At 44.6% G+C, this 12534-nt stretch overlaps 1 protein-coding gene across 2 annotated transcripts in view; it reads left to right on the forward strand.

Moving 5' to 3' along the window:
- The first annotated feature begins 5736 nt into the window (after positions 1 to 5736).
- Positions 5737 to 12534, forward strand: part of tmcc1a (transmembrane and coiled-coil domain family 1a) — a 39769-nt gene continuing 32971 nt past the window's right edge. The window contains exon 1 of one of the 2 annotated variants that reach the window (XM_084479502.1): positions 5737 to 5800. The gene's annotated coding sequence lies outside the window, so the exon portion shown is untranslated. The remainder of the gene's footprint in view (positions 5801 to 12534) is intronic. The other variant, XM_084479503.1, reaches the window with a different exon arrangement.

A 12534-nucleotide genomic window follows, 5' to 3' on the forward strand; every position in this document is an offset into this window, starting at 1 on the left:
AGTTCACCTTTAACTCTGTGATTTAATTGATTAATGAAAAGTGATTTAGCGTGGGGTGATGAAATTATAAAACATTCTGAAAGAAGAGGCAACATGCAGTCTTTGAGCTCCACTTAGAGTCTTTATTGTGGGATTAGGATGGTAATGGTCTTCCTCCATCGACAGAGACAGAAAATACACCCCCACTGCATGCATACAACGTAGAAAGTTGTACAAGTTGTAAGGTTATTTGGAGCTGTAATCCGACGTGTTTGTTTCATAGGATCAGTGCTTCTTACCTCCTAATCCCATATCCCAATTATTTATTCCCCCTTCTGACTTTTCTTCCCTACCGTCAGTTGAGTGGATGATAAAGGCTCATTCACACTTTGCACCCATAGGCATCATGGCTTTGTCAAGGATATAGGTTGTTATTGCTTATGAAAAGCATGCAACCTTAGATTAATGTAATCTATAATAATCCCCTTAACATCTAGGTCTATGAAAGAATAGTAAACAAAGAACGTTGCACAGCTTCTACATGTGTTAAAGTAAGTCCTGTAAGCCTTGTAAGTGTTTCCAAATCCATGTTATTAGTCTTGTATTGTTATTTATTTATTTTTCCTTTGAATTAAATTATGTATGTTGACTTTGTTAGCGCTAACTAATCCAATCGAGCCACAATAGCATAGTAACACTAGGGAATCAACTGTTTGGGATCCGCATTAAGATGATCGGTATATTGGCCTAATTTCATATGGATCTCCGCTGCGTGGCTCGCTGGCTGGTCTCATTACATCACAGCTGATCAATGCTATCTGGCTCCTACAATAAGCCTGGCAGCAATTAGCAACAGCCAGTTTGCATTTTCAGCAAGCAACTTATTGAAAGCTAAGTTATTCTGTTCAATTATATGATTGTATTAGTATTATAACCAGACTACTCTATTATAATATTATTACTAATATTAATTTGAATGATGATTTCATTGTCTAGTGTTGTATCGCAAAATATTGTTCAGTAGAAAGGGTCACGTAGGAGATCTTTGTAATGTATAGTGTAATCTATGCCTAAGTCGACCTTTAATAAAATGTCACTCCTATAAGTGACATATTACTATTACTATTTCCAAGTATATGCCCAAGTATACTTGGGAATAGTAATAGACTACTCTACATAAATAATAATCAGAAAAATAATAACTAGCCAAATTCAAACTAGCGTTTGCACACTTCTAAAACTTTCACCAATAGACCTAACCCTAACCCTTTCTCGTTCTGTTGACCTAGAACTGTACTTCATAACACCAGTCCAAATCCTGCATTGGCATTTGTAAGGTATGCAAGTGTCAAATCATTATTAGGAGATAGAATTGTACGCCTACTCGTTTTGATAATAACGATAAACCAAAATGATATATGAACAGCTTAAAGAACGTCAAATATCTCTATAGTCTTAGCATTTTGTGTTCTCCCATCTATTTGTTGGTGTCTTGCCTGCCCCACTGAATGCTAAGTATACTCTGGAAACCGCAATTTATTCTATTAGCATTCTGATCACCTGAAGAGAGCCGGACACTTGCAAAGGCGGAGGGTCCTGACCTTATCCTGGCAACGTTTAGAATACATAATAATGTATAATTATGTGTTTAGTTTCCTGCCTGTGTGTGTGTGTGTGTGTGTGTGTGTCTGTGCGTGCATGTGTGTGTGTGTGTGTGTGTGTGTGTGTGTGTGTGTGTGTGTGTGTGCGTGTGTGTGTCTTTGTCGTTCATGTGCGTGCATGCATAATAGTGTAGGGCACAGTGGAATTACATGATGTGAAAGGACCCACACACACATAAGGCCTTTTAATCAGATGTGAAATCTTGTCTGTACTCGTTCCCCAGAGAAAGTTGAGTTAGAGCAGGTTCTAAAAGGCCATCTCTCTGATAGAAGTCACCCGGATGGTACTTTTTGCTTTACTTCATTGACTGTATGTCATTGCTTTGTAATATAAATAGAATAAAATGTGATGTGATCTAATAACATGTGTTGGAATGTAATATGATATAATATAAATAGAGAGGAGAGAGAGAGGAAAGAAATGTTGGCTGCCTGATTATCATGTATGTTATAATAAAAACAACCCTTTTTCTTCTTGAGTTAAATACTGTCCATACACCCACATCATACATCAGAAAATCAATCATGTTATGCGACACCTTAAACGGATCTTCAATTCCCCAACGAATACATCTTATTAAACAAGCTTGAGTGTAGAGCGGGGTGTCAGCACAGTCACATCGGCCCACCTCATGAATCCAGCAGCATGTTCTGAGGTCAATACAGAGTGTGTGTTTTGTGACTGATGACACGGAACGAATATAAAGAAGTTCAGAGGCCAAGTCGGAAAACATATACTCCCCTCTCGTGGGGGGTACATGACGTCCCTCTCACGGGTGACCTCGGTGGGCTGGGCTACGTCAGATGAGCCCCGCTCTCTCCCTCAAGTCCCCAGGCTTTCCTTATGACAGCCCCCAGCCGACCCCTCCACCGGGCGGGGGATCGATGCCTGCCCGCCCCCGCCTCCACTCCCATGCTTACAACTCTTCATTAGAGCGGGCCTGCAAGAGTGGCTTCAGTAATTGGTGAGAGCCACTGGGAGCCGGCGCTCGCGTCGCCCGCTGCCGGAGCGCTGCCGGAGCGCTGGCAGGCATCAGCTGCTCACACTAATGTTCCCCATTATATCCTGTTCAAATGTCTGAGGAAAAAACAGCCTGTGTGCGTGTGTGTGTGTTTGTGCGTACGTGATGTAAAGGGGTAGGCGTGTGTGCTTTAGGTGCCATGCATTTTGTTTGCGTCCATTCTGTGATTTATTTTTGCATACCAATTGCAACACGTTATAGTACTGTTATTCTCCTCATACAACTTGTCAATGTAATAGTTATGTTTTATGTGTAACCATATTACCAATAGTAGAAATGTGCGCTGTCATTAAGAGCTGCTTTTGTAGCCGAGTGGCACCTATAATATGTTGTATTACTGTCTCTCTTTAAGGGCTCCCTGGTTTGGGCTATAGAGCTAAGCTCAGCCCTTCACCGCACATGCATGAGTCTCTGATGTTCACACATGGTCAGCATGGTCATTCACATCCGTGCTTCTAAATGTGCTCCTTAATGGCATTTAATTAAGAAATGAAAGGAGCTAACAGTGTGGTAATAAACATTTGCCGGGGTCAATTACAATTTTGATGGTTTAATAAGATCTCAAATTACATGGAGTATTTTTAGTCGATCCTTGAACACTGATATGCATATGAGTATTGCACATTTAAACGGCAGATGGGAATGAGGAAGGAAGGTGAGGGTAGTGAAAAAATATATGTTTTATATCAGAGTAGTGATAAGATATAGAAAGTGCCTGACTAATATTTTAATTCAATGATTGACGATTCAATTCGATAATCAATCACGTTATGTGATTCCTTTGCTTAAACAGACCTTCAATTCCCCAACGTTTAGAGTCTAGAGCAAGCTGTCAGAACAGTCACATCGGCCAAGTCTCATGAAACCATTTTACAGAGGTTCACTTCACATACACACACACACGCACACGCACACGCACGCACGCACACACACACACACACACACACACACACACCCACACACACACACACACACACACACACACACACACACACACACACACACACACACACACACACACACACACACACACACTGTAAATACTAAATTTTCTAGGGAATAAGGTCCGCTATTCAAAGTCAAATGATACATAATTGATTAGAGTATAAGATAATTTTCATGCTAGGTATTCGCAGGCTTGTACATTCAATTAAAATTGATTATTGATCGAAAGCACATTTCAATGGAACAACCTGCTCTTTCAGACAAAATGGTAGCAGCCCTACAGAGAACACTGGTACAACTCCACAAGTCCAGATACGGCTCTGGAGCGTCTCTGGACTTGCATAACATTATTACTGCATCAATGTCGCCCCCTAGTGGAGAATACGGACTACAGACTGCAATGGAAGTAAAAGTTGTTAGGTTTCAGCAATAAATTTGCATCTACATTCTCATACGTGTTTATTTATGCATGCATGTATGCGTGCGTGTGCGTGTGTCCGTGCGCGTGTGTGCGTGTGCGCGTGTGTGTGTGCGTGTGTGCGTGTGTGTGTGTGTGTGTGTGTGTGTGTGTGTGTGTGTGTGTGTGTGTGTGTGTGTGTGTGTGTGTGTGTGTGTGTGTGTGTGTGTGCATACACTTTGAGATTCATTTATAAGCTTCAATATTTATACGTGTCTATAAGCTTCAATATCCTGACATTTCAGAACCCCATGCTTACCACTAACTGAATGAGCCACGGAATGAGCCAGGCCAGATGTACGTCACGTCAAACTAGAGTTGATTAAAATAAAATATTGATTGCCCACGAAAGATGTTAAGAAGATATGTAGACCATTTACGACTAAATAACATATACATGTTTATACATGTAGGCTACAAATAGGCAAATTAGTCAAATAAAATAGAACAACCAAAGCTAGACTTAAATCACACAATATAAACCATCGTAGGCCTACATTAAAAAAAATAAAGACGTGGTTGAAAGTAATATCCTAAAAGGATATTATAATCATACCAAAATGTGAGTTAATTTCATCCTCCGTTAGGAAAAGCATGCGGTTGTGTATCCATCATTCATCATTTTGCTGAGCACCCCTTGGCGGGCCAGATGGTTTGGTCCTGCAGTGCCATCTTCTTGGCTACGTAGTGCGTCCACACGTCATTGGGAGGGAGGGGGTGAGCGATTGTCAGAGGGGTGCTAGCGAAAGGCTGACAGCACCAACAGTTTCCCATCACGCCTGTAAGTGTATTTTTACTCGAATTGAGTGTTTTTAGATTCTCATCAACAACTATGTTTTGAATCTATTACATGTTCTAGTTTTCGTTGCCATGTGGAAAGTTGATATTCAATGTCGACCGCGTTATCGTTTTCTACAAGTCCTGAAGTGTACAATGCTGGCAGTGAGCGGACTTGGACCACTGTCAATCTGTGCCCGTCCGATACATTGATACTGCTGGACGTAACGGAGACACCGGTTGATTGTGCTGAAATACCAATCCAGCATTTAATCGAGATCGTTGTGTTTCATCATCAGAGCTCATGACGAATGTTGAGGATATCATGCGTGAAATTGCCTACACATGAACTTGTCATCGGCTATAAAAGCATCTTTGGCAGATAGGCATTTGCTTTCGAAGTTACGTAAGTGTTTTTGTATTAGATGTAGCTTTACTTCTCATTGTAATTTATAATTTTGGTTACAGGTTTGCTGTAGTATGTCTACTTAATAAATCCTGTATAACGTTAGGCTTACTATAACGTCTCCCACTGCTCGAAAGTTGCATCGAAGTTTACACACGTTTTTTATAAACCCTGTTCATAAGAGTACAATGCTATTTGACAATTAGACATTAAATGGGGAAACGTCTAGAACTCCACACTGCCCTATTCCATTTGCTCTAACGCACACACACACACACACACACACACACACACACACACACACACACACACACACACACACACACACACTCACACAAACAGACTCTCCCTCGCTCTCTCTCAGGCAGGCAGACAGACAGACAGACAGACAGACAGGCAGGCACCGGGAACACGACTGAATGACGTAATCGTTCAATGGATTAATGCTTCCATCTCTCAATCTTTTTCCCCATGTGGAAGTCCTGTGGGTGATGCAGCTCAGGCCGACGCAGCCCTACAGTCACCCTTGCATCAGAGTTATGACCTGGATCAGGTTGGTTGATTCATCCACATCGCGTTACTCAACCTTTGTGATAATAACTCACCTCTGACTCATCCTGACTCTTTCCATTGTACCCGAGCACTGTTAATCTCACACACACACACACACACACACACACACACACACACACACACACACACTGACACACACACACTGACACAGACACACTGACACATACACATACACACTCACACACTCACACACTCACACCGACACATACACTTGGGGCAGTGCCGACACGATAACAGTACGTGTCCCACTATCTGTGGAGTGGCAGCCCTCTTTTCAGGGCGCTGCAGTCATGTTCACACTCTGCTGGTCAAGAGTGACGGAGAGGAGGTGATGACTTCCTCCTTCCTCCTTCCTCCTTCCTCCTCTCACCACTGCTCCACGGCATGTTGCGTTATGCCTATTTTGCAAAAGCAGTCAGTGCATTGTTTGTTGTAGTTGGCATTCACTGCGTGTGTGTATGTTGTGTGTGTGTGTGTGTGTGTGTGTGTGTGTGTTTATGCGTGTGTGTATTTATGTGTGTCAGTGGTCACTGCTTAGAGTAGACTGGAAGTCAATCTATGATAAAAGTAAAGGAGCCTGCCTACTTTTGTCCAGGTTCATCTGAACAAATTGATATTGACACAAGATTGACAATGGCTCTTCCCCCCCATCTCCAGGCTCAGGGATTTTCGTGGATAGATGTATTCTCCTGAGCTGTCATAAGAGGCAGATTAAACAAGCATGTGTACACAGAGCATAGACCTACCTCGTTTATAGACACTGTGCTAATTATAGAGAATGTGAATGTTGACATATAATTATTATAAATGAAACATGGGTGGATTGTAGGTAAACAGTGATGGATGAAGACAGTAAAAAGCTTTGGTGGCAGTGAAAAACATGGCTTGTTGTTGTTTATGACCCTGTGCTATGGCCTGCCATTTGAGATTTATAGTTGCAATCAGTATCCATGGCATCCATCTTCATCCTTCGTCATTGATTGATTATATACTAAAATGGTAACTTGTCTCTCTTTAGCTATTAAAATGAGAATGCGATCTACCCCCGCCAGTGCTTGGCATTCTGGTCGCATCCAACAACATCCATGTTAGATGTTAGACGATGTGTCTTGGTTTATGGGCTTTAAACCAAGATCTGGTCGAAGACTCTGGTCTGGCAGTAGACCAGAAGGGTCTGGGCTCTGGGCACTGGGGCCGCACACTGAGATGAGAGGAGAGGAGCAACACAGATCTCATCTCATGTGACAGCCGGTCTGTTTATGTCAATTCAGCACATTCTGCTGATTAATCTTGCAGTTGTCTCTGTTTTAACACCAGCATTAATCTTATTCCATTCTTTGCCAATGATTGCACTTGTGTTGTTTGCCCAGCTGTGGAGCAAAAGGAAATAGTCCCTCGGAGAGGAAGTCCTGTTTTCTCTCTCTTTCTCCTTCACTGAATCCCTGTTAAATACTCTTTTTGTCTGCATGCGTGTGTAATACAGAGCCTTTCTTCCTGTACAGCCAGTATACAAATGCCTCGGGACACCAGAGGTTGCTTAGCGAATCATGTACACCTTAAGCGCTGTCTTACTCTGTGTCTCTTTACGATCAATAGGCAATGGTCTACCAATAAGGTGAGGAATAATACCATGATGTAAATCCTTCTATGAATACACAAGCTCCCAGCCAGCCGGACTGAACTGGTGCTGGAACTTCTGAAGGGCGGCTGTGTACAGAATGCTTCTGTTCCCCCCAGTAGCTCTGCTCCTCACTACAGAGTGGAGGTGGCATTCCTCTAGGAAGGCTGTGGTTTCTAGCGGCAACAAGCTGCCGCCTTTCTCTGCTCCCGTCCCGGATGAATTCAGCGAGTAGAAAACGAGGCTTTGAGCAGCACAGCTAGCCAAGTGCTGACGCTAGGCTACATGTTCACTTCATTGTCATTCGGTTCCCGCAACAGTTGTTTCTGTCGTCATAGCGTGAGATTTTGTCGTTTTGGCGTTTTATTTCCTTTGTGAAAGTTACTTTTATGTCTAAACATAATAATTAGCACTTTCTGTGGTCTACCTTTTTGCTTTGATGGTGATAGTGAGCATCAATCCGAATTGATATTCAGCCTTTCATATTATCGCCCAGGTTTTAGTACCTGGGCGATGGCTCACAGCTCCACCCCTCCCCCAGTTAAAAGCTAACAAACGTGGGCTGGGAAGGGCCTCGACCCTCCCTGAACCCCCAAGAGGCCAGGAGGAGTGTCCGGTTGCCTCAGATCAAAGATGCGGGCGTTAGGGTGGGGGGGTGTTATTTAAATAGGTGGCGATGGGCAGTTATGTATGTCGGATTGTGTAAAGTCTGTCTCACCTGCTAGTCGTACAGAGAAGTGACTGACTCGTGGCCCAATAACTTGACTTCACTTGACACGCCGCTTGCACGCTTGATTCAAACACACACACATACAATCACACACACACAAACAGACACACACATACACACACACACACACACACACACACACACACACACACACACACACACACACACACACACACACACACACACACACACACACACACACACACGTACATACAATCACACACACACATGCAGCCAGCTTTCACCCCTGACACACTTCCGAAATATTTCCCTGGCTGATCCTCCTCTTGCCTGTTTTCCAAAATCCATGAAATGAGATTGAGTGCTCTGTGCGATGAGATTTGAGCCGGACCTCATTATGCACCTTTAGACTTGTTGAAATATGATCAGCGGCAGAACAACCCGTCGACTTAGTAAACCCAGGCTGGGTTGCAGGCCTTGGCACAGGCAGCACACACATGTCTGTGCTGTAAGTTCTCTGTCTTTTGTCTGAAGCGATCCTATTAGCAAACAGTGCGGTAGTGCGGCTTGCAGGGCCGTCTCGCGTGTCTCTCTCTCTGGCGGGTCAGACACTAGGCAGGCTGGGCTGAGCTCTTGTGCTGTAGAGTGTAGTCAAGGGGCGAAGCTGTGTCCCTTTCCTTGCATCTCGTTAATTATGCATTGCGGGCTTACCGCCTTGTTTCAACATCCCACACCATTACCCTATTGACGTAACATTTCGCATCCCAGCTGTGAACTTCTGTCATTTGTCCACCCGCTGTGCTGATCGTGTCCACACCAGCTACACGCCTAACCCCTTCTGAAGGTTGGGTTTAACCAGCAGGTGCAGTGGTGCACACGGCTCCCCAACGCCTGAACGAATTACTTCCACACAGTGTGGTCAGTTGTGGCCGAGGGCAGGATGATGTGGAATGTGTTAAGTCTGTGGTGTCAAGCTCAATCTATGCAGGGGCCATATCCAAAATGATAACAGCTATAACATATATATATTTTATCATCTTAGAAAAAATATCACAAGATACAGTAAGTATCTCTGAAGATCTGTCTGGAAGCTTTTTCCAAGTAAATTTTCCATTTAGCAAAATGCGGTGCATACAGTATTTTTGTATGAGTTGTTTTCAAGGCAATTTGTGAGGTATCACGTTGCAGTCTTGCTGCCTCTCAAGTGGCTGCTTGAGTTGAAAACTTTGACGAAGGTAAACCAGCAGTACAACTGAATGCGCCACAGCAGGTTGCATGGTCGCCCCTAAGGCAAAGTAAACGCTGGTGCTAAAACAGTTAGTGGTCCTGATAGTATGATGTATCCTTGGCTACAGCAGAGCCACAGCGTGCGCTTTCGTGTGGGTGTGAGGGGGAGGGTGCTGCGGCAATTCAGCACGCGGCTCCCACTTAAGAGCACGTTTGCAATGCTTGCTGGGAGTTCTAGTGCCGTGCATCGCAGAGTTAGAAATGCGGGCCAGAATTTGTTGAAAACTCAAATGGTTGCTCCCGGCCAGAGAGAACTTGACTGAGGGCCGGATTTGGCCCAGAGCCTTGGGTTTGACACATGTGTGTTTGTGTGTGTTAGGTAATTACATGAATCATTATGAACTAGGGCGTGATGTAAAATATTTCTACCAGAACAAGATGTGTATCCTCTGTGAAAACAAGATGTGTACGTATCGTTCATCATTTAGTTTATTGCATATTGTTTGAGTTTGCAAGTTTGCAAGTGTACATAATGTTCTCTCTCCCTCTCTCGCTCTATGTATGGGAAACACCCTTATCACATGTAATGCAGCTTCATGGAGACATCTCCTGTCCCTGTCAGAGCTCACATTGCTAGCCACGCCCCTCACTGCCATCCCCCTGGGATTCAGCCACATGCACCGGCCCACTTACACACACATACCCACACACAGCCACAAAATACAATAACGATTGTTTTCGGTTTCCTGCTGCTGCTGGAAAGTGTCATTACACACAGCCACACAACGATGCTCACACACACGCATACACTGTCATTTAAACAGCAAACTGACACTCACACAAACACAAACAAAAACATTTATCCATCTATTTAACTGTCCATCTATTCATCTATCAATCCATCCATCCATTCATCCATCCACCCATCCATCCATCCATCCATCCCTCCATCTAAAAGCTCTCTTCTGCTTGTTGACTCCCCCTCATGCCCCTGCTTTATCCACGCCCAGTGCTTCCATCCCTCCATGGCGGGGGGCTGAACCCTCTGGCCTGGCTCCACTGCTATTGATGTGTGTCGCTCCTCAGTGAGCCCAGGCACAGCAGCAGCAGCCACACAAAGCATAGAGATGGGCCTGTGTGCGGAGGCCAGCGACGGAGACAAAGCGCAGCCTGTCACACGTCAGCTCCCGGGCCTCTTCTGGAAAACTGTACGGCCTTGTTAGCGCGATGGCCATGTTTTGACTTGGCCTACTGTATTCACAACAATGAACAACAACATGGCCACTTCAGTGGTAAAGCTTGACCATTGTGCTGTCAGGGCCCGCACCACATTTCTTTTTTTCATGTTTTTTCACGTTTCATTTGTTTTTGGAGTTGGATTCAAACGCTGCCAACCAACTGTCGGATAGAAGTGGAATGACAGCGGATGTAACGACTTGATGTTATTGTATATGCATTCAGCATTTTTCTTTTATTTGAGTGATATGTTGAAGTTTGACGTGACAGTACGATCGTGTATCGGAGGGATTTTCCCTTGTCTCGCCGCTACATGCTCCAATCTGTACCAATCTGTACCATTGTAATCCTCCATTTAATTAATAACACTCAGAGGGCGCCCTAGTTCCATCGCATGTAATTCTGATAGAAAATTGTATTACAGTGGCATGTCTGCAGCATAGCGTTGGTTAGAAACCAGGGAAGAAGTGTGCTTTTAAAGGGAGCCAGAAGACGCAGCCGGCAAGTGGGCTGTTGGCCTAATTAAAGTGGCTTCTCAATTTTTGATTTCTTTGGAACTGCGCTGAGCTGAATTGCATCGAGGTGATTGCATAATCCCTCTCCGGTTGCAAAAGTGAGCCAACGCTGTTGTCGCCACGCCTCTCTGCTTCGCTATCTCGCCCGACGCTTTCACCTCGGCTGTCCACAGACAATGGCACTCGCTCAAGAAGACAGGCAGGCTCTGCATCACGGAATGATCTAGAGCCAGGAAACAAGGTCACACTGTGTGTGTGTGTGTGTGTGTGTGTGTGTGTTTGCATCCAGAAACGCTTCTCATTGTTTTTGCATGACCCCGAGCACGGTCTTCTGCATAGCAGTGCTCTTGATTCTAAGAAACATGCTGACTCACTGACGTTGTGACTGACCCCGCCAGTCGGACCCATGGCCACTGCTGATGACACCTGTTAGTCCGGATAGTGGCTGCTCTGTTTGCTCCGCCACAGAGCAGCCTCTCAGTAGGACCAGGCCACGGCCATGCCGCCCGCCTGCGTAAGCCCCTCCGCAGCATGCAGATGAGCGGGTCTCTGGGATATTCGCAAACCTCCTGGTTTGCGTCTAATCCGACGCCCTGACACAGACAGCCGTACGGCGACAGTGTGCAAGAGAGTGAGAAATGGGCGCGGTTTGATTGTGGTTTCCTTCATTTCTTCATTAGGTCATTACTTCCTCCTGTAGTTTTCTAGTCTAGGGGTGAGGTGATTTTGGCCCAGGAACACCCACACACGCACGGTTCTTAGATTGGTTTGAAGCAATGTCATGTGACTTGAAATAGTTTTGTGTCTCCAGGGCATGGCTTCACACTCTTACTCTCTCAAAGAGTCTGTTGGCATTCTAACAGGATTGAGGTTGAGATGTACACTTGTTTACCTCATGTTTAACACAAGAACAAGCAAAAGCACCAGGACAGGGCAGGTCATGCACATGCACATGTTTGGTTTGTTGTATAGATATGTTGTATATTGATTTTTTTTCTATCAAACTCACCCTCACGCACGCACGCACGCACGCACGCACGCACGCACGCACGCACACACACACACACACACACTTGAACAGGCACAAGCACACACATACACATGCATGCATTTTAATAACCCAGCATGCATGACAATCTAGCTTTGTGCTACAGCTGTAAGTCTCCTGAAAGAGGATTTAGTTTGAATGTAAAACCGTAGGCAATCAAGAATGCATTCACTTGAGGGTTGTGCACTATGATCAGACGGGGGATGATAGAGGGGATTTAGAGACACAGAGGTACAGGGGGCCTGCCAACGTGAGGACAGGATTTACAAAAGCTCACCCAACTGTTCGTACCTCCAAACTAATTAGGTCACAGTAGGAAAGTACAGGGATTGGAGGGCAGCCAACTGACAACTATTAACAATATTATCATTACTTTTAA

Source organism: Micromesistius poutassou, assembly GCF_964030765.1.
Source record: "Micromesistius poutassou genome assembly, chromosome: 15".
NCBI classification, from domain to species: Eukaryota; Metazoa; Chordata; class Actinopteri; order Gadiformes; family Gadidae; genus Micromesistius; species Micromesistius poutassou.